The sequence below is a fragment of the Scyliorhinus torazame genome, chromosome 4, assembly GCF_047496885.1.
Source record: "Scyliorhinus torazame isolate Kashiwa2021f chromosome 4, sScyTor2.1, whole genome shotgun sequence".
NCBI classification, from domain to species: Eukaryota; Metazoa; Chordata; class Chondrichthyes; order Carcharhiniformes; family Scyliorhinidae; genus Scyliorhinus; species Scyliorhinus torazame.
Genome location: NC_092710.1, coordinates 97,651,422 through 97,675,510, shown reverse-complemented (window position 1 = coordinate 97,675,510; position 24,089 = coordinate 97,651,422). Strand labels below are relative to the sequence as shown.

The 24,089-nt window shown below is 46.2% G+C and overlaps 1 protein-coding gene across 11 annotated transcripts in view; it reads right to left on the bottom strand.

The window, feature by feature from the left end:
• The window catches only part of adgrb3 (adhesion G protein-coupled receptor B3), a 1,156,404-nt gene that overhangs the window by 577,063 nt on the left and 555,252 nt on the right, over positions 1–24,089 (bottom strand). The window lies entirely within an intron of this gene.

Here is a 24,089-nt window from a genome sequence, read left to right as displayed (position 1 = left end):
GATGGCGAGGATGATCCTGGATAAGAGCGAAAGTAACAGGGTAGTTATTATGGGAGACTTTAACTTTCCAAATATTGACTGGAAAAGATATAGTTCGAGTACATTAGATGGGTCGTTTTTTGTACAGTGTGTGCAGGAGGGTTTCCTGACACAGTTTGTTGACAGGCCAACAAGAGGCGAGGCCACATTGGATTTGGTTTTGGGTAATGAACCAGGCCAGGTGTTGGATTTGGAGGTAGGTGAGCACTTTGGGGACAGTGACCACAATTCGGTGACGTTTACGTTAAGGATGGAAAGGGATAAGTATACACCGCAGGGCAAGAGTTATAGCTGGGGGAAGGGAAATTATGATGCCATTAGACGTGACTTGGGGGGGATAAGGTGGAGAAGTAGGCTGCAAGTGTTGGACACACTGGATAAGTGCAGCTTGTTCAAGGATCAGCTACTGCGTGTTCTTGATCAGTATGTACCGGTCAGGCAGGGAGGAAGGTGCCGAGCGAGGGAACCGTGGTTTACCAAAGAAGTGGAATCTCTTGTTAAGAGGAAGAAGGAGGCCTATGTGAAGATGAGGTGTGAAGTTTCAGTTGGGGGCGATGGATAGTTACAAGGTAGCGAGGAAGGATCTAAAGAGAGAGCTAAGACGAGCAAGGAGGGGACATGAGAAGTATTTGGCAGGAAGGATCAAGGAAAACCCAAAAGCTTTCTATAGGTATGTCAGGAATAAGCGAATGACTAGGGAAAGAGTAGGACCAGTCAAGGACAGGGATGGGAAGTTGTGTGTAGAGTCTGAAGAGATAGGCGAGATACTAAATGAATATTTTTTGTCAGTATTCACTCAGGAAAAAGATAATGTTGTGGAGGAGAATGCTGAGCTCCAGGTAAATAGATTAGATGGCATTGAGGTACGTAGGGAAGAGGTGTTGGCAATTCTGGACAGGCTGAAAATAGATAAGTCCCCAGGACCTGATGGGATTTATCCTAGGTTTCTCTGGGAGGCCAGGGAAGAGATTGCTGGACCATTGGCTTTGATTTTTATGTCATCATTGGCTACAGGAATAGTGCCAGAGGACTGGAGGATAGCAAATGTGGTCCCTTTGTTCAAAAAGGGGAGCAGAGACAACCCCGGCAACTATAGACCGGTGAGCCTCACGTCTGTAGTGGGTAAAGTCTTGGAGGGGATTATAAGAGACAAGATTTATAATCATCTCGATAGGAATAATATGATCAGGGATAGTCAGCATGGCTTTGTGAAGGGTAGTTCTTTGAGAAGGTAACTGAACAGGTAGACGAGGGTAGAGCAGTTGACGTGGTGTATATGGATTTCAGCAAAGCGTTTGATAAGGCTCCCCACGGTAGGCTATTGCAGAAAATACGGAGGCTGGGGATTGATGGCGATTTCGAGATGTGGATCAGAAATTGGCTAGCTGAAAGAAGACAGAGGGTGGTGGTTGATGGGAAATGTTCAGAATGGAGTTCAGTCACAAGTGGAGTTCCACAAGGATCTGCTCTGGGGCCGTTGCTGTTTGTAATTTTTATCAATGACCTAGAGGAAGGCGCAGAAGGGTGGGTGAGTAAATTTGCAGATGATACTAAAGTCGGTGGTGTTGTCGATAGTGTGGAAGGATGTAGCAGGTTACAGAGGGATATAGATAAACTGCAGAGCTGGGCTGAGAGGTGGCAAATGGAGTTTAATGTAGAGAAGTGTGAGGTGATTCACTTTGGAAGGAATAACAGGAATGTGGAATATTTGGCTAATGGTAAAGTTCTTGAAAGTGGGGATGAGCAGAGGGATCTAGGTATCCATGTACATAGATCCCTGAAAGTTGCCACCCAGGTTGATAGGGTTGTGAAGAAGGCCTATGGAGTGTTGGCCTTTATTGGTAGAGGGATTGAGTTCCGGAGTCAGGAGGTCATGTTGCAGCTGTACAGAACTCTGGTACGGCCGCATTTGGAGTATTGCGTACAGTTCTGGTCACCGCATTATAGGAAGGACGTGGAGGCTTTGGAGCGGGTGCAGAGGAGATTTACCAGGATGTTGCCTGGTATGGAGGGAAAATCTTATGAGGAAAGGCTGATGGACTTGAGGTTGTTTTCGTTGGAGAGAAGAAGGTTAAGAGGAGACTTAATAGAGGCATACAAAATGATCAGGGGGTTGGATAGGGTGGACAGTGAGAGCCTTCTCCCGCGGATGGAAATGGCTAGCACGAGGGGACATAGCTTTAAACTGAGGGGTAATAGATATAGGACAGAGGTCAGAGGTAGGTTCTTTACGCAAAGAGTAGTGAGGCCGTGGAATGCCCTACCTGCTCCAGTAGTGAACTCGCCAACATTGAGGGCATTTAAAAGTTTATTGGATAAACATATGGATGATAATGGCATAGTGTAGGTTAGATGGCTTTTGTTTCGGTGCAACATCGTGGGCCGAAGGGCCTGTACTGCGCTGTATTCTATGTTCTATGTCTACAGGTGTGGTAAAGCAGAAATCGAAAAGTATTTTTAAAAAACAAAACAATGTTTATTCTATGAACTCAAGTTAACCTTTTTAAAACATACAGTGAACATCTTAGCAACCATCAATTCAAATACAACCCCCAAACAATACAACACTAAGTAATCCTTAATAACTTCCTAAACATCTATCAGACTTAAAACACCTTTTAGCAGAAGCACATCAGTTTAAAGTCACTATTGTTATTAGTTTTAAATCACCAGGATCGGTTTACAGTCTTTAGATTAGAGAGAGAGACACTAATACACCTTCTGGCTGTGACTGCAGCTATCCAGCTCTGAAAACGAAATTAAAACACACCCTGCAGCAAACAGCCTAAAACGAAAGTGTAAAGCTGAGACAGCCCAGCTCCACCCACTCTCTGACATCACTGCAGTAATAAACACCAATTTCTTAAAGGTACTCTCACATGACATCTCCCCCCAAGAAAAAAAAAATCCATCAACTTCAAGATGGTTTCATTTTTCACCTTTTCACTATCTTTTAAGAAGTGCACACAGAAAATATACCCAATTTATTCCTACAAACTTGCCCATGTGATATCAATAACTATTTCAGGTCAGTCCATTTTTCCTCTGGAAGGTAACTTCACAATCTATCCCAATTTTTAAGAACATCCTCATTTTCCAATTTAATTTGAGGTATGTCAAATTCACAGTCATCTGGATTTGGTTCATCACTTTGAGTTAGAATCATTAAAACCTCCTTTGTTTCTCCTTCCCTTTCAAAGTACTTTTTAAGCAGATTCACATGACACACTCGGTGAGTCTTCCTTCTATCTGGTGTTTTTACCACATAATTCACCTCACTTAATTTCCTTTCAATCTGATAAGGTCCAAATACCTAGCTTTTAAAGGCTCACCTACCACTGGTAACAACACTAAAACTTTATCTCCTCTGGCAAAGCTACGAACTTTGGATTTCTTGTCCGCGACCAGTTTCATCGCATTTTGTGCAACACTTAAATGTTGTCTAGCCAATTCACCTGCTCTATTTAATTGTTCCCTAAAATTTTACACGTAATCGTAAGTTCCGATTTCTCACTCACCAATTTTTCCTTAATCAATTTCAGTGGTCCTCTTACCTCAGGACCAAAAATTAGTTCAAAAGGACTACATTTGGTTGATTCATTAGGTGCATCCCTAATTGCAAACAGTACGAATGGAATTCCTTTATCCCAATCCTCTGGATAATCTTGACAATAAGCCCTCAACATTGTCTTTAATGTCTGATACCATCTTTCTAACGCTTCCTGAGATTCTGGATGGTACGCAGTTGATTTAAATTGTTTTATTCCTAAGCTATCCATAACTTCTTTGAATAACCTGGAGGTAAAATTTGATCCTTGATCCGATTGCATTTCTGTGGGTAGTCCATATCTAGTAAAGAATTTAAGTAATTCCTCCACAATCTTTTTAGCTGTAATATTACGTGCTGGAATGGCCTCTGGAAACCTAGTAGACACATCCATTATCGTCAAAAGATATTGCTTCCCACTTTTTGTTTTAGGAAGCGGTCCTACGCAATCAATTAGGACCCTTGTAAAAGGTTCCTCAAATGCTGGAAAGTGTATTAAGGGCGTTGGTTTTTATCACTGCTTGAGGTTTCCCGATCACTTGACATGTGTGTCATGATTGACAAAATTTAACGACATCTTTATGTAGTCCAGGACAATAAAAATGTTTCTGGATTTTAGCTTGAGTTTTCCTTATTTCCAAATGACCTCCCACTGGTATCTCATGTGCAACTCGCAACACTTCCTTTCTATACCCTACCGGCAATACTACTTGATGAACTTCTGTCCACTTTTCATCTGCCTGCATATGTAAAGGTCTCCATTTTCTCATCAAGACATCACTTTTACGGTAATAACACTCTGGTATCCACGCAGATTCCTCTTCTGTGTATGCTTTCTGATACATCCGTTTTAGTTCTACATCTTTCTGTTGTAACTCCGCCAATTTTTCTGAACTAAAAATATCCGCCTCATCCTCCACCTGTTCTTTTCCAACCATCTGATCAAAAATCGTTTCTGATAATTGCACTTCACATTTATCTTCACTCTCTGATTTCTCCTCTTGTCTTAACCTGTGACTTTGCGACCTTGTTCGTACACAATCCGGAAAAATCTCAGGATATTTGTCCCTCAACCCTTCAGTTGTCTGGTTTTGCACTGGCTTATCAACCACACATCGCTCCCACCTGCGATCCAGCAATATCATTACCCAAGATAAACTGTATTCCTGGACAAGATAGTTTCTCTTTTACTCCTACTACCACTTCACCACTCTTCACTGGACTTTCTAATCTTACCTTATATAATTGAACACTATTCCTCTCACCCTGAATTCCACATATTACCACCTTTTCTGGCAATATTCTTCCCAAACTACATAACTCCTCATCTCTTACCATTAAAGATTGACTAGCTCCCGCATCTCTTAAAATTGTGACTTCTTTACCTGATCCTCCTGATACACACGAGTAAACTTTACCCACACAAGTAAATTCTTTAAAGAGATCTGGCACCTGCTTATCAATCACCTCTTGATCAGGCTGTACAATCTTTTGCACCTCCTTCACTTCACTTGGGCTTTCCTTTACCACTTTCACAAACCCCACTGTCTTATCATGTTTTACCACATCAGCCTTCCCAGTGCTTTTCTTCAACCACCAACACTGACTTTACATGGCCTGGTTTATTACAGTGAAAACATTTGAAACTTTTCATGCCTCTTCCACCCTTCTGGATTTCTTTTTTAATTTGAGGTGCACTCTCCTTATCTCCCATCAGATCACCTTTACTTTTACCACTTGTGTATTTCTCATGTCCCCAGTTTCTATCCCTCACAAGCTGAAACTTATGTCGCAAACCAAGCTTTGATTTATGAACTAATTCATAATCATCTGCCATTTCTGCTGCTAACCTCGCAGTTTTAACCATCTGCTCTTCCACATGAGTTCTATTACATCAGGAATTGAATTTTTAATCTCCTCCAAAAGCATAATGTCTCTGAGAGCTTCATACGTTTGGTCTATTTTCAAAGCCCTTATCCACCTATCAAAATTACTCTGTTTGATCCTTTCAAACTCCATGTATGTTTGACCAGGTTCTTTCCTTAAATTTCTAAACCTTTGGCTGTAGGCTTCAGACACTCGTTCATATGCACCTAAGATGGATTTTTTCTCCTCCTCATACGTCCCAGAAAACTTCTCCGGTAGAGATGCAAACACTTCACTAGCCCTACCTATCAGCTAAGTTTGAATCAGTAATACCCACATGTCCTGTGGCCATTTCATTTGTTTAGCTACCTTCTCAAATGAAATGAAAAAGGCTTCCACCTCCTTCTCGCCAAACCTTGGCAATACTTGGACATATTTAAATTGATCCCCACCAAGCCTTCGACTTTGATGCTCTTTCTCACTATCCTGATCAGTATCATCCAACTGTATGTTTCCCTTTACGTCTGCCAATTTTAAGTGACTGTTGTGTTTCATGGCCTTTTTCTGAAGTTCAAACTCTCTTTCTTTGTCTTTTTCCCTGATCTGTATCTCCCTTTCTCTTTCTTTTTGTTCTGCTAGGACTATTCTTTCTTTTCTCCTTTCTTCTCTCTCCTTTTCTTTTTCCTCGCTCGCTCTTTCTTTTTCCTCTTTTTCGTATTCAAACTGTTTTAATTCTTTCTCATGTTCCATTTGTTTAATTTGTAACTGAATTTTTGCCATTTCCAATGAGTCAAACTGTATCTCAGGCAACTTTAAATGCTTAGCCACCGCCATAATTACCTCTTCTTTTCGCATTTTGTCAGGTAATGTTAACTGCAATGTTTTTGCCAAATCTAACAGGCTGCTTTTAGTCTCTGGCCGTAAGGTACTGCACATGACCGTCTGCACCCCCAAAAACTTCAGAGCCTCTGAAAGAACCATTGTTCACAACACACTTCCCACTTAAACTAGAATACCACACCTGAATAAGCAACCACAATATGCTCACCCCTCACTGTCTTTAAGTTCACTAAGCCAATCCAATAGTTAGACTTTTATCCCGGACGAGCCCCCAATTTATTATGGGCCAGGGTTTAGAGAACCCCAAAGAGTATCATGGAGTTAATCTGACCCACAACTTTTAATAGATTGTGGTATGGGGAGCACACGGCCCACCTCTACAGGTGTGGTACAGCAGAAATATAAAAGTATTTTTAAAAACAAAACAATGTTTATTCTATGAACTCAAATTAATCTTTTTAAAACATACAGTGAACATCTTAGCAACCATCAATTCAAATACAACCCGCAAAGAATACAACACTAAGTAATCCTCAATAACTTCCCAAACATCCTTAAGACTTAAAACACCTTTTATCAGAAGCACATCAGGTTAAAGTCACTACTGTTATTAGTTTTAAATCACCAGGATCGATTTACAGTCTTTAGATTACAGAGAGAGACTCTAATACACCTTCTGGCTGTGACTGCAGCTATCCAGCTCTGAAAACTAAGTTAAAACACACCCTGCAGCAAACAGCCTAAATCGAAAGCAAAAAGCTGACAGACAGCCCAGCTCCACCCACTCTCTGACATCACTGCAGTAATAAACACCCATTTCTTAAAGGTACTCTCACTACAGATACTTATATACACACCCATTTATAAACACCCATTTCCTAAAGGTACTCTCACATGACACATGGCCAATCTACCTTGCACATCTTTGGACTGTGGGAGGAAACCGGAGCACCCGGAGGAAACCCACACAGACACAGGGAGACAAAGGAGGCGATTCCGCCCATTGAGTCTGCACTAACCCTCTGAAATGGCATTCCACCTAGGCCCACCTCCCAGCCCTATAACCCCAGCTAATCTGCATGTCTTTGGACTGTGGGAGGATACCGGAGCACCCAGAGTAAAGCCATGCAGATTTGGGGTGAACATTCAAACTCCACACAGACACCCAAGGCCGAAATTGAACCTGGGCCCCTGGTGCTGTGAAGCAGCAGTGCTAACCACTGTGCCGCTATGCAGCCCTCAGTGTGAGGTATTGCATTTTTGGGGGGTCTAACAAGGCAAGGGAATGGACAATGAATGGTAAGACACTAGGAAGTACAGAGAACCGGAGGACCTTGGGTGCATGTACAAATTTCCCTAAAGATACCAGGTCAGGTAGTTTACGTGATTAAGAAGGCATATGGGAGTGTTGCCTTTATTAGCTGAGGCACAGATTATAAGAGCAGGGACATTGTGGAGCTGTGTAAAATGCTGGTTAGGCCACAGGTGGAGTACTGTGTGCAGTGCTGGTCACCACACTATAGTAAAGCAGTGATTGCTCTAGAACTGGTGCAGAGAAGATTCACCAGGATGTTGCCTGGGCTTCAGCATTTCAGCTATGCAGAGAGGCTGGAAAGGCTGGGGTTGATTTCCTTAGAACAGAGAAGGCTGAGGGGCAACCTGACTGAGGTGTACAAAATTATGAGGGGCATAGATCGGGTGGCTCCATTGCCGCACCAGCCTGCTGTGATGCTTCCAGTCTCTCTCAACGGCAAAATGTCTGACATAGTGTGTTCCGACTCCGAAATAGAGATGCAGCCTCGGATGCCGACTCCCTAGTTCATCTGCCTCCTGGCGATTGTCCGCCAGGACGTTCCTGCCGCAGACCCCGTTCGCCGGCGAGATATACGCTGAATGATCCAGCTCATCAGCTCCACGATGACTTTTCAGATATGTCCTTCGCCTGCTCCTCCTCCTCCACATCCTTGATCGTCAAGGGGGTCTTCGGACTTTTTGAGGGGAGGAATTTAATATCCCACATGGGATCTACGGGGTGGGAATGCTCATCTTCCCCGTGTACCTTGCGGAGGACGAGCTCCCCCGCTTGGGGCGGGTTATCTCAATTAACCAATGTATAAAAGGTTGGGCAGGAAGGCACTGACCAGAAGAGGAACCCGGTAGGGATTTACTGGGTAGTGTACATATTGTTCATGTAAATAAAACTATGTTTCTTATTTTACACGATGTGGACTTCCCATGTCCTTATTAAAAAGACCATGCCTTTGGAAGTCGAGTTGGTTGTACGCTTCCCTCAATGGCGACTATTTGCAACTGTATTATTTACTGTAATAATAATCATTCTGTTATTTAAAGTTATGAAAAAAAAATGCGACTGGAACACACAGCCTTTTATATTTGATCATGTCAACCGAGCAACAAGGACAAACGATGCAAGCAAGTAACATTAACTGGTGAAAAAAGAAGAATTCAAGGTTATCAGAATGAAAGGGAACTTCAATAACAGGCAGTAGCTAGTTTGATAAATAACAGGCTAGAGTCTACTTCACATGTAGAAAAATCCTTTCTCTCTCTCTCGCTTGAACTACAGTCATCCTTTACCATACAGAAACAGAGAACATTATCAAGTGAGTTGACAGGCAGTTGGAGGGAAGGCATAGATCAGTGTTTTCATCTGTCACTGCCTGTAAATTGCCTCATGCCATTTGCTCTCTCGTCCAGTATTTGCCCCAACCTCAAATGTCTTGTGAAGGCGCTGATCAGTGACTGCATCTGACTAAGTAAACTAACCCTGCCCACAACCTAATCCTCTGAACATGGACCCATGACAGCAAAAACATTTATCATTGTAAAACTCCCCAAGGCTCGTTACCGGAGTGTAATCAAACAAAGATTTAATACTAGGCCCCAAAAAGAGACATTAGGTCAAATGACCAAAAGCCTGGTTTGAAGAGTGTCCTGAGGAAAGAAAGGCGAGGAGGCGGAGGGGCTCAGGAGGGTATTCTGGAGCTGGTCACATGGGCAACTTGTGGCACAGCTGGCAGTGGTGGAGTGATTAAAATTAGAAATGCTCAAGGGGTATAAATTTTGCTGAAGACAAATTGCTGAGAAAGGTTAAGCCAAAATGTACCAGTAAATGAGATCAGCACCAAGGCCTGTGCTACGGTTAGCATAACATCTCCTGGCTCCAGTTTCATTAATTTGGAGAATTGGAAACCTCCATTCTCCTGTCTCTTCATCTTTGTCTATAGAATGACTCCCCACACGCAGCATCCAATGTTATCCAGTCCTTTTGAACTGCCATTTTACATTCGCTGTTCTGTAGTCCACAGCCTTTGTAATTCTCAGTGTAATGATCAAATTGCAACAACTTAGTTTTCACTATGCCCTTTGATCAGGCAAAAAATTCCTTTCAATTTTTCAAAAGCACAATTAATCCAACAACTAAGATTGCTTATCTTTGAAGCTTTCTCCCTTAGTCCTTCCCTACCAAGCAAAATTCATGGCCTCATTATCCCTCAACATCTTAACTGGAGCCTCCAATAAGCTTTCAGATAAGCTCACAATCTTTCATCCAAAAGAAAGGCAGCGCGACGCGGCGCAACGTGGCCGGTAAATGAGACCTGGGTGCCTGGATCTATCCAGCTCACTAGACCGAGTGAGATCTAACCTGATCTTGCAGAACATTGCAATGTGAATCCCACCCATTGTAGGTGGGATCACATTTTGGCAAATCTGCATATTAGAGTGAGACAGCTGATCTCACTCTAATATACAGTTCCCTAAGTTAACAAGGGATTTGGGATCTATCGCCTTCACCTTGCCGTTCAACACTGGTCTCCACAAACGGGGACCAGATGGAACGGTACTCTTGGGGGTCTCCCAGGGGATTGGAGGCCCCCAGCAGCTTGCCTTCTTGCAGGGTGGCACCCTGGCACTGCCAGCATGGCACCCTGGCTGTGCCACCTGGGTTTCAAGCCTGTCATTGCCAAGGTGCCTACAGGCCACTGCCAGCTGGTAGGGAAACTACCAGAGTTCCAGGCGGGCACTGCCAAGGTGCCACGCTAGCATTTTTCGCATGGTGGTGATCGGGCCAAGGGGTGCACTGCACGGGTGTGGGGGAGGGTCCTGGGACTCCCTTACTGAGTTGGGGCTGGCGGTGGGGGGGGGGGGGTTCGGAGGTCCGTCGGGAGCCAGGGCGCCATTAAAAAATGGCTTCCTGATCTCCCGCTGCACTGAGGAGTTCCAGCGAGCGTATCTCCTCGGTGCAGAAAGCGAGGCCGAGTGCAGCCTTGGGGCCCATATCTAACGTATGGCCGAAGATTGCGGGGTGTTTCTTGGTGCTGGGAGCGCTGGGAGACACGGCTAAATGTGCTCGCAATGGGACTCTGTTCCCATTTGGTTAAATTCGGGCCCCACATTACTCATTTGTGTGGTCGGCAGAACATCTTTATGGCTTGACATTAAATAGTTGTTCCCTTTGAGATTGTAGTCTTGTGATCTATCCCTGTGAATGCAGGGTGAAAAGATTGGACAGCTGTCTCTTGCTTGTTCAGCAATACTCATGTGGTAACAAAAATAGAAAAACAAATTCTGTAGGTAACAGGAATATGGTAGATGGGTTATTTATTTATTTTTTTTAAATGGTAAAATTGCACTAAAATTGTATTAAAATTACAAAGCCATATACCATTCCTACATTACAGGCACTGAAGTATATTTAAATTTCATCATTTAAGCACTTTGTGGATGTTAACTATGTGAGGAATGGAGCTACGATACACACACATTATTCATTTGACATGGGGATGCCTGATAAATATTAGTGAAGGGACTTTGCTGGCAATCTTCCTGGTAGAATTGGTACATGTTTAGCACCAATTTTTCAACCTTGAATCAAATTGGAACCTGCCATTGAGTCCCGGCATGTCCAGTTTCCAGTGGTTGGTCCGGACTGTGGTCAAGATGTTAGAGAATTACTGGCAGGAAGTCTCCGGCCGTTCACTGGCGGCGGGATTCTCTGGTACCCCTGGCAACGCACCCCTGCCTGTGGGTTTCCTGGCCATGCGGGGTGGCTTCTGTGGGAAATCCCATTAACAGGAGGCAGGAGTGGAGAATTTTGCCGCCAGCGAACGGCACGCAAAATTTTCCGTCCTTGCCAGCAGCGATAGCGGGGTGGACTCACAATGGTGAATCCCGGCCACTGAAATAGGAACCATTCAACGTGAGACAAAATTAAGTATATTTGATTGTGAAGTGGGAGAGCATTGGCTTGGAGTTACACAGTGTTGTAGAAATTCGAAAAGCATTTAATTCATCATGTGAAATTCCTTGTGCCACTATTTTACCAGAAGCATTAATCTATGTAACATAAAAGGAGGTTCATTTGACTAGATTAATATATATATTTGCTGATGCCTCTCAGCTCAATAGTCCACTAGAGAGTTATCAATAATTGGGGCAAGTGACAATACAGCAGTAAAAATAGTTAAACTTTGGTTAATTAGGTCAGATAGGAAAGACTTAATGGTCTATCTCCACTTAAAATTCAATTAAAGAAGTTAAATTTATCATATACGCACTGGTTTGTTTATTGCTGTGCATTACTCACTCAAAGCAGCTTAGCAGCTCCAAACTGCTGCAGGTTCCTATTATCAATCAGCGAGGAGTATTTTAAAAATCCATGCATGTAAACAGTTCTGCCAAAAAGCTTACACAAAGCTTAGGGAACATATGATGATCAGAGGACTTATTTGGACCAAATATTGAGCACATTAAGTTCTTCACTAAAGAAATATAAGCTGTTTGTGTACAAGCTTAATATAATGTTCAGTGAAAGTGCAGCCTGAAGTCATTAAGGTGCATAATGTCTGAATCTCCATGGCGTGGTAATTACCTTCGGCAAGCCCCTCTAAGCTCTTTATTTATTAGCTTAGTCAGGAGCTGCATATTTCACATCCAAGCCTCTGACCCAGCGCAGCAGCAACTCTTAGACTTTCTGTGCCTTCAGCACAGGGTAGGATTGTTGTTCGGGGAGGCTGGTACGGATGGAGCTGGAGCCTAACTTTTTCACACAGTCATGTGTGCATTGGGGCTAAGTAAGCAGACTTGCGGAACCCCGGTGTTGAGGACTATCGTGGAGGAGGTATTGTTGTTTATCCTTACTGATTGTGGTCTATGGGTAAGGATGTTGAGGGTTGGAGAGGGAGGAGCCAAGTAATAGGTTTTGGAATTTGGATATGAGCTTGGCTGGGATTATGGTGTTGGAGGGGGAGCTATAGTCATTTACTAGGAGTCTGACGTATGAGTCATTATTGCGGAGATGCTCCAGGGATGAGTGTAGATAGTGTGGTATGATTGTGGTCTCCTTGAAGCAGGTGGAAACTGGAACGGAGTAGGGAAAGGTTGAAGATGTCTGCGAACACACCCGCCAGCTGGTCCGCACAGGATCTGAGTGCATAATCAGGGACTCCGTCAGGACCTATTGCTTTCCATGGGTTCATTTTCAAGAAGGCAGAGAAGGATTCTTCGGTTTGGCGGATTCTTCTGTTCCTTGGCGGCGAGCCCTTGCCGGCAGTGAGATTCTCCGTTCCTGCCACCTGCCAATGGGATTTCCCACTGTGGCCACACATGCCACCAGGAAACCCGTCGATGTGGGTGCGCTGCCAGCGGAGAATCCCGCTGGTGGAGAATCCCGCGTCCGACGTCTCTGACTTTAAATCAGAATATCGGAGGGTTCCAGACAAATGGAGAATTGTTCAATGCAAGTTGAAACATTCTTGGTAATTACTCCACAGCCCTTGCCTGAGGGCATCTTCAGGTTTCTCTGGGATACCACCCTCCAGGCAACAGAAGATCTGGGCGAATATTGTGGCATGACAGCACTTTCAGGAACTTGCCTGATCGACAGATATTTCGGTGTACAAATGGATGGATTAGAGCATCTATTTTTAAAAATTGGAGAGTATTCAAGAGAATATTTAAGGAAAATGGAGTTGTTCCCTTGACTACTGTAGCACCGTCAATATGACGCGAGGCAGGTTGAGGTAATGTCAATTGAAGGCTTTATTAAGCAGAACTTTATCCCCAGCAGCGTGGTTACAGACTGCAACTGCTGAGGGAAATGGAGGGAAAAACTGGGTTCTTATACCGGCATTTCTGGGTGGAGTCCAGTAGGTGGCAGATCCTATCAGGACCTGGCATCCCCCCACCAATCGCCTGTTGACACATGGTGTACTGTATTACCCCTAATACATACCACCACAACTACCAATAACTATTGAGTGTTTGAATACTATCCAAACATTCTTAATTAAAATACATACACACACACGAGAAGGTGATGGCGTAGTGGCATTGTCACTGAACTACTAAACCAGGGTAATGCCTTGGGAACCTGGGTTCGAATCTCACCGCAGCAGATGGTAAAATTTGAATTCTATAAACATCTGGAATTGAAAAGTCTAACATGACAATGTTAGACTTCGCTGTCACTGGGACAAATCCTGGAACTTCCTCCCTAACAGCACAGTGGGTGTAATTGCAGTGGCAAATCATCACCACCTTCCGAAAGGCAACTAGGGATGGACAATAAATGCTGGCCTACCCAGCGATGTCCACATCCCGTAAATGGATTTTTAAAAATACACCATGAAACCATTGTTGATTCTCCAATGTCCTTTTTTGGAAGGAAATCTGCCTTCCTTACAGGCAGCACAGTAGCATAGTGGTTAGCACAATTGCTTCACAGCTCCAGGGTCCCAGGTTCGATTCCCGGCTGGGTCACTGTCTGCGTGGAGTCTGCATGTTCTCCCCGTGTGTGCGTGGGTTTCCTCCGGGTGCTCCGGTTTCCTCCCACAGTCCAAAGATGTGCGGGTTAGGTGGATTGGCCATGCTAAATTGCCCTTAGTGTCCAAAAAGGTTAAGTGGGGGTTACTGGGATAGGGTAGATACGTGGGCTTGAGTGGGTTGCTCTTTGGAAGGGCCGGTGCAGACTCGATGGGCCGAATGGCCTCCTTCTGCACTGTAAATTCTATGATTCTATGATTACAGGGTCTGGCCTACTTGTGACTCCAGACCCACACCAATGTGGTTGACTGCCCCTCTGAAATGACCTATCAACTGCTACGAAAAGAAAAAATAGAATAAGCATCAGACTCTAACAAGTCAAAATCGTACCCAGTTCAGTCAACCCTACAAAAGTCACTTACATCTGCCGTCTTGTGCCAAAATTGGGAGGGCTGTCCCACAGACCAGTCAAGCAACAGACTAACATAGTCACAGGATCATAACTTGCAGACACTGTTCCAGACACCACTCTCAGGACATGGTCAGCAGCGATTGCAGCACAGTAGTACATAGTCAAAATGGATGTGCCCTGGGAGCTGTGAAATCAGTCAAACATGAGCAAGGAAACCTCCTGTTGGTTACTGATGTATCAGTACTCCTCCATGTTGAACACAATTTTGGCAAGGAATGTAATCTGGGTGAGGGACTTCAATGTCCATCACCAAGTATCTAAGTAGCCCCATGGGCGGCACGGTGGCAGAGTGGGTAGCACTGTTGCTTCACAGCTCCAGGGTCCCAAGCTCAATTCCCGGCTTGGGTGACTGTCAGTGCGGAGTCTGCACGTTCTCCCCATGTCTGCTTGGTCTTCCTCCGGTTTCCTCCCACAAGTCCCGAAAGATGTGCTGTAGATGAATTGGATATTCTGAATTCTCCCTCTGTGACCCGAACAGGCACCGGAATGTGGCGACTAGGGGCTTTTCACAGTGACTTCATTGCAGTGTTAATGTAAGCCTACTTGTGACAATAAAGATTATTATTATTACTGACCAAGTTGACTGAGTCCTCAAGAAGGTAACAGCCAGAATGGGCCTCGGCTGATGGTGATGGAACCACCAAGAGGGAAAAACATACTTAATCCCCCTATCATTGAAGGTGGGGATATTCATGACGGCTCCCCACCCCATTAGTTGTTTAATTGTTTCCCACCATTCACTTCTTAAAAAAAAATCTTTTTATTGGCATTTCTCATATTTATAAACAGTTGTATATATACACATCACATTTTTCGCGCCCGCTCTAATTTCCATTATTATACAGAAAGGTTTATTTTGTCCTTTGTTTAACTGACCCTACATGCATTTCGTTGCCCTCTGGATCGGTCTATGGTTCCTCCCCCTTCCCCATTGTACCCCCCTCCCCCCGGCTTTTCTTTTATTTTCCGGACAGAATGGAAAACAAAAAAGAGAAAGAAAAAGAAAGAGAAAGAAAAAGGGGGGTGGTAGTTCCCCCCCATCTCTCGTGGTTTCCCAACCTTCCTTCAGCCTCGAACCCCCCCCCCCCCCCTCGCACCCCCCCCCCCCCCAAACCAGGTAGCGCAGTATTTTGGTACCTCATCTATCTTGGTGTTTTAAAAAATTCTTATTAGCTTACTCCTCGTTGCTGGCCTCGAACAGGTTTTGGAACAGGCCGACAAACTGCCCCAAGTATCCAGGAAGCCTTCCTCCGACCCTCGGATGGCATACTTAATCTTCTCCAGAGAAATTCCGAAAGGTGAGCGAGCCAATCTGCAGCTGTGTGTGGTGTTGCCGATCGCCAGCCGAGCAGGATTCTCCGGCGTGCGAGTAGGGAAGCGAAAGCTTCCATGTGTCACTCTTGCTGCCCCGATACCCCAAAGGGTGCCACTCACGAGCATGGCTTCACCCTCACCCCCACAACCTTGGACATTGCCTCGGAAAAGGTTACCCAGAACCCAGCAAGTTTGGTACAAGCCCAAAACATATGGGTGTGGTGGGCCGGGGCCCCTATGATACTGTTCACATTTGTCCTCCACCTCCGGGAAGAACCTGCTCATTCGGGTTTTGGTCAGGTGCGCTCTGTGCACCACTTAGAGCTCCTCCTTGCGCAGGAGGAGGTGGAGTTAGCCCTGCTCAGTGCTTCGCTCCAGAGTCCCCATCCAATCTCTGAACCCAGTTCATCCTCCCATTTTTGTCTGGTCTCGTCCAGTGGTGTTCGTGCTCTGTCCAGTAGCTGTCCGTATATTTTCCCACATAGCCCCCTCTTCTCATTGCTTGTGCATATCAGGTCCTCTAGTAGTGTGGGTTTTGGGTTCTCGGGGTACCCTACTGTCTCTTTGCAGAGGAAATGTTTTATTTGGAGGTGTCTCATTTCCTGTCCTTTTGCTAGTTTCCACTTCCTCGTCAGTTTGTCTAATGTCGCCAGTCTGTACCCTACGTAGAAGTCCCCGACGTTTTGAAGGTGGTATCTAGCATGGTTGGGGGGAATCTGTGATTGGGAGCCATGGGGGACATTTTGGTTATCCCAAAGTGTCTCAGCTGGGTCCACGTTCTCAGTGTGGACGCTACCACTGAGCTTGTTGTGTATCTTATTGAGGAGGATGGGAGTGCTGCTGTGGCCAGGGCCCGAGGGTCGTTGCTTTGCAGGATGCCTCCTCCACTTGTACCCAATCTGTGTCGGGTTCTTGTACCCATCCCCTCACTCTTTCTGCCGTTGCTGCCCAGTGGTAGTATTGTAGGTTCAGTATTGTAGGTTTGGTAAGGCCAAGCCCCCTTTGATTTTCCTTCTTTGCAGTGTCTGTTTGGGAATTCTCAGACAAGCGCCATGATTAGACTGTCTACGTTTTGGAAAAAGGCCTTGGGGATGAAGATCGGAATGGATCTAAACAGGAAGAGGAACCTTGGCAGACGTTCATCTTGATCGTCTGCACTCTCCCCGCCAGGGAGAGTGGGAGTGAGCCCCACCTTTGAAGGTCTCTTCTTACTTCCTCCACCAGGATGGTCAGGTTCCACTTGTGGATATGTGTCCGGTCTCTGGCTATCTGGATCCCCAGGTAACGGAATCTGTTCTGGGCCATTTTGAACAGGAGCCCCTCCAGCTCTCTCCCTCCCCCGTTTGGGTTCACTGGGAATGCCTCGCTTTTGCCCAGGTTAACTTGTAGCCCGAGAAGGTTCCAAACCCTTCCAGTATTTGCAGTATTGCCTTCAGTCCCTCCTGTGACTTCGAGACATAAAGGAGCAGGTCATCTGCACAGAGTGAGACTTTGTGCTCTGTGTCTCCTCTCCGGATTCCCTTCCAGCTTTTCGCGTCCCGCAGGGCTATCGTCAGGGGTTCGATCGCTAGCGCAAACAAGAATGGGGACAGCGGGCAGCCCTGCCTTGTTCCTCTCTGCAGCTGGAAGTATTTAGAGCTGGTGGTGTTAGTTCGGATGCTCGCTTTGGAAGCCTCGCCCAGGCAGTGAACCCCGCTCCTAGCCCAAACCGTTCCAGTACCTCGAGGATGTATTTCCATTCGACTCTGTCGAAGGCCTTTTCTGCGTCCAGAGAGACGATCACCTTTGGTGTTCTCTCCCCGGGGGAGATGGGGGTGGGGGGGGTCATTATTATGTTCAGCAGCCGCCTGATGTTCGCTGTGAGCTGCCTATCCTTGACAAAGCCTGTTTGGTCCTCTGGTACACAGCCCTCCAGCATTTTGGCCAGGACCTTTGTGAGTATTTTCGCATCAACGTTCAGCAGTGAAATGGGTCTGTATGATCCACATTCCGTCAGGTCTTTATCTTTTTTGGGTATCAGTGAAATTGTGACCTGCACTAGCATGGGGGGAAGGGTGCCCCTTGCCATGAGTCTGCAAACATGTCCCTTAGGTGTGGGGCCAGGACTGGTGCAAATCTTTTGTAGAAGTCTGCCGGGAACCCGTCGGGTCCCAGTGCCTTCCCCGCCTGCATGGAGCTGATGCTCTCCATGATTTCTCCCAGGTCTATTGGTGCTTCCAGCTCCCCCTGTCTGTCTTCTCCCACAACTGGTAGTTCCAGTCCGTCTAGGAACTGTTTCATCCCCGCACCCCACTCGGGGGGCTCGGAGGTGTACAGTCCCCGGTAGAAAGTCTCAAATGCCCGACTGACCTCCTTTGGTCCTGTTACCAGTCTGCCGCTGCTATCCTTTACCTGCGCTATTTCCCTTGTGGCTGCCTGCTTTCTCAGCTGGTGAGCCAATCGGCGGCTAGCCTAGTTTCCGTGTTTGTATAAGGTCCCCCGTGTCTGGCGGAGTTGGTACACTGCTTTCCTAGTGGATAGCAGGTTAAAGTCCATTTGCAGCTTTTTCCTCTCTGCCAGCAGCCCTACAGTCGGGGCCTTGGAGTATTTTCTATTGACTTGCAGAATGGAGTCCACCAGTTGTTGCCTGGCCACCCTCTCTTCCCTATCTCTGCTTGCCTTGTAGACTATGATCTCTCCTCTAATCATGGCCTTCAGAGCCTCCCAGAACGTGGAGGGTGAGGGTGATCCCTGGAAGCACCGATTTTCCCACTGCAAAGAAGTCGATACGGGTGTATACCTTGTGTACTTGTGATAAGTATGAAAATTCCTTCTCTCCCAGGTGCAGGAACCTCCATGGGTCCACCGCCCCCATCTGCTCCAGAAATGCTCCTAGTTCCCTAGCCATGCCAGTCTTTTTCCCTGCTCTGGGGTTTGATCGGTCGGTCAGTGGTTCCTGTACACAGTTGAAGTCGCCCCCCTTGATCAGTTGGTGTGTATCAAGGTCGGGGATTTCTGCCCTGGTCTTCTTTATGAATTCTGTGTCGTCCCAGTTGGGAACGTACACATTTACTAGTATGACCGGTGCCCCTTCCAGGACACGTGCTGTACCCCTTGGTCTGTAACTGTCTTGGTTTCCGTAAACCTCGTCCTCTTTGTAATTAATATTGCTACCCCCCCCTAGCCCTCGTCCCGTAGCCCGAGTGGTATGTCTGTCCCACCCAGCCCTTTCTTACCAGCAGTCAGTCCTTCTCCCTCAGGTGCGTCTCTTGTAGGTAGATTATGTCTGCTTTTAGGGTTCTTAGGTGGGTGAAGACTGGATCTTTTGACCGGGCCATTGAGTCTCCTCACATTCCAGGTAACAATCCTGGTGGGGGGTTTCCCCCCGGTCCTGCAGGATCACCTATACTTACCTGGTGGACGTGCCCTTGCACTCCGGGGATTCCCTTTGTTAGGGGGCCGTTCAAAATGGCCACAGTCGCTATTCTCAACAGGAGGTCGGACCCGAGCGCTCCGGGGTTTCCCTTTGTCCAGGGGGCACCCAACATGGCTGCCAGCTATGTGTATGCCACGTGGCTGCGCCCCTGCACTCAAGGCTCTCCCTTCGCCCTGAAGCCCTCCTGAGTGGCTGTTTGTGGCGCCATCTTGGTTCCTCGCTCTGCTCCATGCCCGCCGAGGCCTGTGTTCGTGCTGCTTATCTACCTCATCCTCCTCTTTTGTTCTGCGCTCTCCCCCCAACTCCTCTCCCAACCCCATAGTCCCTGTCCTTTGTCTCCCCCCCGCGTTCTTACCCCCCTTCTGCCCTGGTTCCCCCCCCCCCCCCCCCCCCCGTGCCAGGCGCTCCCTCTCCCCTGAGAGGCGTGCTGTGGCCCTCCTTTCTTCCTGCCCTCCAATGTTGGCCCTCCTCGATAGCACAGTGGCCCCCCTCCCAGTACTTGCCCTGCTCTGGCCCTGTTTTACCTTTGTTTTGTTAGTCCTCGTCTCGCCCTGCTGTCCGTCTTTCTCACCCTCATTTACCTTGCTCCGCTCCCCCCATTGCATTGAGAGATGGATCGAGCCCAGGAGCTCCGCTCCCCCCATTGCATTGAGAGATGGATCGAGCCCAGGAATGAGTCAGCACAGTCCCGCACAGTGCACCAAACACGTGTGTACAGTTCGTGATCGTATTGTCTCTGTTTGCGGTCTGCCCTCCGCTCTTTGTTCCGTTTCTTCCTTTCTTTTCCATCCCCGTCGCTTTCATGATGGCCGTTGCGGCTGTTCCTCCCCCAGTTTGTTCGATGTAACAAACTCCTCAGCCATCGCTGAGGTGTTAAAATACAGCTCCTTCCCCTCAAAAATTACCCAGAGTTTGGCCGGGAATAACATCCCAAATTTCACATTACTTTTGTAGAGTGCTGATTTGGCCCTGTTGAATTCAGCCCTTCTTTTGGCCAGGTTCGCCCCAATGTCCTGCTCCACCCTTGTGATCTTTCCATCCCACGTGCTTGTTTTAATCTGCCGGGCCCATTTTAGGATTTTTTTCCCTGTCTTGGAACCAGTGCAGCTTCACGATAATCGCTCTGGGCTGCTCCCCGGGTTTGGGCCTGGGTCGAAGTGACCTGTGCGCCCTGTCGATTTCTGGGGGGTTTGGAAACTTCTCCCTTCCCACTAGCTTGCCCAGCATTTGGGTGACATAGCCTGTTGGATCTCTGCCCTCCATCCCCTGTGGCAGACCCACTATTTTAACATTCTGCCGTCTGGACCTATTTTCCTGGACCTCCACTTTCCCTTTTAGGTCCCTGGGTTGTTACCAGCCTTTTCACCTCGGTTTCCTGAGTTACCATCCTGTCGCTCTAGTCCGAGGCAGCCCTCTCCAACTCCAGAATCGTTTTCTCCTGCGTCCCCGCCTTCCTTTCCAGGCCATTGATGGTTCGCTGCATTTTGTCTGTCGTCTCCGCCAGCATCTCCTTCATGATTGAGTGGAGCTCCGTTCGGAGTGCCTCCCTCATGGCATTTATCTCCATTTTTATCTCCTCCTTTATGGCGTTTATCTCCGTTTTCAGCACGCTTCTCCATTCCTCCCCCTGTCCAGGGGGGGGGGGGGGGGGAACGGTCGCCAAGTCCTGTTCCTCTCCGCTGCTCGGCTCGCCAGCTTTTCCGCTTCCTGATTCGCCTGAACCTCAGTCTTGCCTCGTGGAGCCATCTGCCTGCATGGCCACAGCTCCTGCCTTTTTCCTTCGCCTTCGCTGCTCTCCTTCTTACATCTCACCATCCCACTGATTTATTTTTATTTGCAGGCATATTTCTGTTAAGTGCCTTTCTCTTTTTGTTGGGTTTTGGTGTGAAAAAGAAAGAAATTCTTTTTTTTTCCCCCAAAGAAGAAAACCAAGGGTTTATTTTTTAAATGATTTTTTTTATAAAAAGGAATTTTTTTATTTAAAAAAAAAAAAAAAAAAATTTTAATTTAAAAAAAAAGTTTTTTAAATTTTCAGGAGAGAAAAAGAAAGTTGAATAAATTTTTTTTTTGTCTTATCCTCTCCGTGCTCCGACTTTCAGGCTGTTTCTTAGTCGCGATCCCCACTTCTCCTCCATGTGCAGCACACCAGGACCAGTCTCTCTTCTTTCACCTTTTTATTCCCTCTTCAGCTCCGTGGAATGGAGCTTTGGCGCCTGGGCAGGGCGAGGGAGGCAGGGCCGATTTCGCGGGACTTTAATTTTTTTTTTTTTAAACCTGTCGGGAAACTCCCCCCCCAAAAAAGCCGTGATTTTGTGGACCTGCGGGAGCCTCTTTGTTGGGGAAGCTCCGTTCGCGAACGCCACCGGAAGTCCATTTCCCACCATTCACGACTGGGTGTGGCAGGACTGCAGCGCTTAGATCTGATAAATTTGGTTGTGGATCACTTGGCCCTATTTGTAACATGTTGCTTCCGCTCTTTAGTATACCGACAGTCATGAGTTGTAGCCTCAGCAGATTGGCATCTCATTTTTAGGCACGCACCTAGCATTGTGTTCTGAACATCTCATTGAATCAGGGTTGTTCCCCTGGTTCGATGGTAATGATAGAGTGAGGGAGATGCTGGAGTATGAGTTCACAGACGATGGTTGAATACAGTTCTTCTGTTGCTGGTGACCCACAGCGCCTCATGGGTGCCCAGTTTTGTGCTGCCAGAGTTGTTCTGAATTGATCCCGTTTAGCACAATGGTAATGTCACACAAACAAACTGGACGACATCGTCAATGTGAAGACAGGATGGTGGCTTGTCAAGCACTGTGTGTTGTCACTCATTAAAATAGTCATGATGTGGCCCTCAACTGGGACCTTGGATTCATGTCACATTACATTCACCCCCCACCATCTGGCCTTGGCTTGCAAAATCCTACCAACTGTCCTGGCTTGAGACAATTCAGACCTTTTTAACCTGGGATTACCCCTTTCTCTGGATCTGTAAAGACTTAATTACCTGCAAATACTTGCATTCAAAGTATCGTCTTGCATCTTTGACTTTGTCTATATATATGTTTCTGGAACCTACCTCTTCATTCACCTGAGGAAGGAGCAGTTCTCCGAAAGCTAGTGATTTGAAACAAACCTGTTGGACTTTAACCTGGTGTAAGACTTCTTACCATTAAAATAGTGACATCAATAGCAGAACAAGATTTGGTATGTATCTTAGAAATGGTACATATTGCTGCCAACCTGTGTCAGCGGTCTAGAGTGAATGTTTAAGGCAGTAGATAGATGACAATGAACATGCCCGAATGGTGTTGAGATTCTTGAGTGTGAGACAAGTGGACAAGTGGACATTATTCCATCACATTCCAGACTTGTGCCTTGTAGATGGTGGGCAGGACTTAGAGAGTCAATAGGTGAGTTACTCACTGCAGAATTCCCAGCCTCTGACCTGCTCTTGTAGCCACAATATTTTTATGGCTAGTCCAGTTCAGTTTTGGTCACTGGTAATCCCCAGAATGTTGAAAGTGAGGGATTCAGTGGTGATAATACTATTGAATGTCATGGGGAGATGGTTATATTCTCTGTTGTTGAAGATGGTCATTGGCATCTGTGTGGCATGAATGCTGAGTTTAAGTCACATTTTCCCACATTCTCCGTATCAGTGGTTTTCTGGAACATTCAGAAAACCAAAATCCTTCATCAACACCTCGAAATGCACACGCCCCAGCCCCAATGATTAGGATTCATGATGGCAACATCCATCACCAAGTAGCTCAGTAACTGACCAAGCTGGCTGAGTCCTGAAGGACATAACGGACAGAGTGTGACTGGGCTGGTGGTGATAGAACCACCATGAGGGAAAAACATACTTAATCCCCTGGAAATTGTGCAGCACTTCCAGCACCTTGGGGGTAATCTTTCACAGAAGGCTGACATTGACGAAGAAATCCAACATCGGCTGAAATCTGCTGGAGCCACCTTTGGCCACCTGAGGAAGTGAGTTTTTGAAGATTGCTACGCCAAAACTAAAACCAAATTCATGGTCTACCATGCGGTCGTGATCTCTTCCTTACTGAATGGGCTCAAACATGGACAACGTAGAGGAAGCACCTCAAAGCACAGGAGTCACACCGTCAATGCTACCTGCGGAAGATCTTACAAAATGTGGAAGTGTGTTGTAATCTCTGAAGAGGACAATGTAGAACTTCAAGATGATGCATTTTGGTAGGAAGAATATGGAGACACAATATAAAATAAGGGGTAAAGTTCTTCAAGGGGCTCAGGTACAGAGGGACCTGGGTGCATATATGTATTGATCACTGAAGGTGGCAGGGCAGGTGGAGAGAGAAGTTAATAAAGCATATAGTTATTTGGGCTCCAGCAGTTTAACAAAGTGCTTCTCCACCACCTTCGAGGGCATTTAGGAATGGGTAATAAACACTGGCCTAGCCTGTGATGCCCACATCTTGTGAAAGAATAACATCTTTAGAGTTCTTACCAATATAAATTATGGTAATTAGAGCCCCTACTTTAACATAATAAGTAACTCGAGCTCCAACTTAAAAACAATATTGAATAAAAAGAGCATCTAACTAAAATATACTGACGTGGAAGGTTCTGTAAATAGTATTTAGGGGGAAGTGTCCCACAGTTGGTAAGAACAATTTGCATTCAGCCAAGCATCTCTGTATTTTTATTTGCGGGCAATTAACTCTCATACACTGGCTTCAGGCTATGTAAGACTGCTCAGTGCTGTAGTATTTTCTGCAGGTCATTCCAGTGTTTTGCAGAGAGGGTTCTGTCATGAATGAATG